A 4,180-nucleotide genomic window follows, 5' to 3' on the forward strand; every position below is an offset into this window, starting at 1 on the left:
AAAAAAAAAAAAAAAAAAACACATTATAATAAAACCAATACCTTCTCAGCTTCGCATCGAAGCTAAAAATTTGTCCCGACACCTTTTCTTTATTTTTATGTAAAAATCACTGTTTAACATGAAATATTTTAATACTTAAAACTACCATAACTTTTTGGAAAATTAAAAAATTTAAATAATTTTTTTTATATTCAATCTTAGATATTTATCTTTCATTTGATATAATTTTTTAAAAAATCTGACTCTAAACCTGCCTACAGAAGAAATTCAAAAAATCAATTTTTGCACACAAGTTAAGCTTTATCAATTTTATTTTCGAAAATGTTCCGGAAATATTGACAATTTTATTTAATCTTAACCCTTAAACAGTCGCGTGGGGGTCTAGCATACCCCCACATAAATAAAAANCGCGTGGGGGTCTAGCATACCCGCACATAAATAAAAACGGATGTATTATATTGCATAAAAGGTGTACATAGATATAAATTTAAAAGATGGTTTTTACAGTAATATTGAATCGATTTTCATAAATAAATACCTTCGAAAATACTTAAAACTTAAAATATTCATCAAAATTGAAATGAGTCATATTTACCTCCACGCGACTTGTAACGATATAATTTTTTTTTGGACTTGTATTTTTTTTTTAAATATCCTTTTATCGTAAATGCAATGTTATAATCGATATAATATTGTGGAATTGGAATTAAGTGGATCTTCCACCGACTGTTCAATTAAGTTTTAAAAATAAGAACAAATAAGAACAAAACACGTAATAAATATGTCGCAATGTGGACACATTGATTATCTGTAATCGATGTGCTACTACGAACGAATAATTGTATATACTCGTATCATAATAATTAAATGTATTGTAATATTAATAATAAAAAAATTCAATTCTGAATGATGATTATATAAATGTAAATACGTATAAAACTAATAAATATAAGCTATGTTTGAGCTCAAAGAAATACAAGAAAAATTAATTAAAATACATTTTGTAATAGTAAAAGCTTTTGTATACCGTTTTAAAAATAAGATTTTGCAGTTAAAATAATTTTTATACAAACCAAAATTTTTTAATGAAATTTTGAAAATTAAGTTTTTTTTTTCGTAATAAAATTTTTTAAGTAATGAACATAATTTTGTAATTTATTTATTTTTTAATTTTTATCCATATTTATATATCATATGGTAACAATTAATGCCTTTGAATTAAAAAAAAATGAACTTTTTTATACATATTTTATACTTTTTTAGAAATGGGGTCTGATAGACCCACACACGACTATGAACGTTAAAAATAGGCACGCGCCTGCTAAAGAGTAAAATTAAAGCTTATATTATATATTTCACTATGAAAAACAAAAAAATTCGAAATAAAGATTTTCTTCTTGGTGAAAATAGCTACCGTATTCAAAAATATGCTATTTTTATGTTAAAATTCTGTGTTTTGTATTTTATTTTATTTTAAAGTATCCTAAAAGGGAAATACACTGACTTTCATGAATACTATATAATTTAATTGACATAGAATAAAGTTCATAAGACATAAGAAATTAAACTTATTTAAATTTTTTTGCTTTTTTAAAGTCGAAAAAGTAACTTTAAAATTTGAGCAGCTTAAATTGCTATTTTTATCACCTGACGATAACTGTAGTATAATTATTAATACATGTACTAAATATCACATATATATGAATAAAGCAAAAAATCATTCAAGGAATGTTTCCCTTTTAGTTTAATCAAAATAACCATTTATTTACACATGTTTCAAACCAGACCCCTACAATTCATTAACTACGCCCGCACCAGGGTTTCTATCATAATTAACCAATCACAAATAACTATCCAACATCTGAGGATTTTCAATAGAGATCGCTGCCTTACTTAATCAAGCATATAAAAAGCCATTTTTCTCGTAAAATGAGCCCTATCGGCTCTCTCTCATCTCTCTCAACCCTCTTTAGCGGTTGATGGTCAACATTCTCTTACATGGAATCTGCGTCAGTATAAGTAAATATTTTGTCCCTGTGACTTAGTTATTTTTATATCATCCTAAGTGGTGAACATTGTTTTGGATGATTTATTAATATTTTACCCAGGAATAAGTTTTATTTATATTTATTATTACCTAATATCCTCACAATGTGTCGAAAAGAGTGAAGAAGCGTAATTTTATTTATTTAAATATAGTTTGTAATATATAAAGGTTTTAAATATTATTGTGCCTTTCATTCATGAACAGCCTTAAATGTGCCCAACTGAGTGAAGAAGCGTAATTTGTGATTAGAATTAACTAGCCTTAGTAGTAATATACTCTGCCTGTTTATTCGCTAGCCATAAAGGACTATGCTAATTACTTTCTGGTAACGTGGAGGCAGTTGAGGTAAAGAGTATTACTAAATTTATAATAGAATATTTTTGAAGTGGTCTATATCGGCCGACAAGCCAGTTCTAGGACTAGTAGTCCGGATAGAGTTCATCATAAGATATATAGTTCGTAATGTAGGAAACTACATCTTGGAAATATCATATGCGTGTTTACTCGCTAGCCGTGAAGGACTATGCCAATTATCTCTAGATAACGTGTAGGCAGTTGACGTAAAAGATAGTAAAAGGTGTATTGAAGAAATATTTAATATATATTAATAAGGTTAACTGTGTCCGCACCAGCCAAGGCTTTATGCTGAGAAACGTAATCATTTCTAATTAACTCTTGGCGTTCAAAAAGATTCTACAATTGAAATATGACCTGAATTAATTTTAATGATTTACTTTAATTAAAATAACCAATAAAAAAAAAAAAAAACACATCATAGTAAAATTAATACCTTCTCAGTTTCGCATCGAAGCTAAAAAAATGGTTAAAAAGATCTATTCAATAGTGTACTTTAAAATTTGATTATAATTGTAAAAATCCATTGTTAAATTAGGAGAAACTAACAATCATTTTTTTTAGAAATGATTTATAAAGCTACATGTTACCAAAATATTATATAGTCTAGTAGTAGCACACACAAATAAAGTAAAAAAATTATTAAATTACAAAGTAAAATGATTTAATTTTGTAGTTGAAACCTATCATATAAAATTATCATATCACACTTGATTCGTCAATATATACTCTGAAAACATTAGAAATGAATGATTTTAATTGTCTGTATGGAGGACATGGGATAAGTAACTGTTTCATTGATAAATTAGAATTTCTTTTTCAATTTTTGTGGGTAACTAATTGTAATCATTTGACGTATCATTGAAAAATATAGATCAAGTTAGAGCAGAGAAAATAAATAATAGTTACAAAAAAATACCTTCTCAGCTATGCATCGAAGCTAAAATCTAAAATATAGTAAAATAGTTTTAATATGACTAAGAAATTTCTTCTCGCATGGGGCAACTAAAGTGATAGGATCCTTGATCTTGATTGAAGTTATTGAATTTACATGAGATAAAAATCAAACGAGTTGAAAATTTATTTTAACTAAAAAAGAATTAAGAAAAAATGCAAAAAATTTTCTTGCCATACGCGTGATGAAACCTTGTACCCCAAGCCTGTAAAATACAAGTTTTACCAACTCGGCAACTGTACGTTGCTACCATCGAATGAAAAAATTGGCTATTTAAGCTAGTTCAAATTTCAAAGTTAATTTTCTAGACTTCAAAAAACTGTAAATAAGTTTAACTTTCTATGCTATATCAATTTGATTTATATAATATTTATAAAAATCAGTGTACTCCCCTCGTCAGGTATTTTAAATTAAAATAAAATACAAAACCCAGAATTTTAACACAAAAATATCATATTTTTGAATACGGTAGTGAACCATGAAGACAAATCCAAAGGTCAAATTTTTTTTTTTAAATTAAAGTATATTACATAAGCTTTAATTTAAGATATATATAAAAGTGTCAGTCTTTCCGGAACATTTTCAAAAGTCAAGTTGAAAGAGTCAATTTTTTGTAAAAAAGTTATCATTTTGAAACCATTTCTGTGGGCTGTTAAAGGGTCAAATGTTCACAAAAATATATAAAATGATAGGTAAATATCTAAGGTATCTATAAAAAAAAAATTTATATTGATTCGGTAATTTTTAACTTTGTTGTCCGTTTTCACCACGAAGACAAGTCCAGAGGTCAAATTTTTTTTTTTTAAATTAAAGTATATTACATA

General features: G+C 26.4%; 2 protein-coding genes across 3 annotated transcripts in view; one reads left to right on the forward strand and one right to left on the reverse strand.

Annotated features, from left to right (window-relative positions):
- The window catches only part of LOC126910542 (tubulin-specific chaperone E), a 53,618-nt gene that overhangs the window by 42,951 nt on the left and 6,487 nt on the right, over positions 1-4,180 (reverse strand). The window lies entirely within an intron of this gene.
- LOC126910537 (WD repeat-containing protein 47) overlaps positions 1-4,180 on the forward strand; it is a 79,033-nt gene that overhangs the window by 38,746 nt on the left and 36,107 nt on the right. The gene's annotated exons all lie outside the window — the stretch shown is intronic.

The sequence above is a fragment of the Daktulosphaira vitifoliae genome, unplaced genomic scaffold (genome assembly GCF_025091365.1).
Source record: "Daktulosphaira vitifoliae isolate Bord-2020 unplaced genomic scaffold, ASM2509136v1 Scaffold_1, whole genome shotgun sequence".
NCBI classification, from domain to species: Eukaryota; Metazoa; Arthropoda; class Insecta; order Hemiptera; family Phylloxeridae; genus Daktulosphaira; species Daktulosphaira vitifoliae.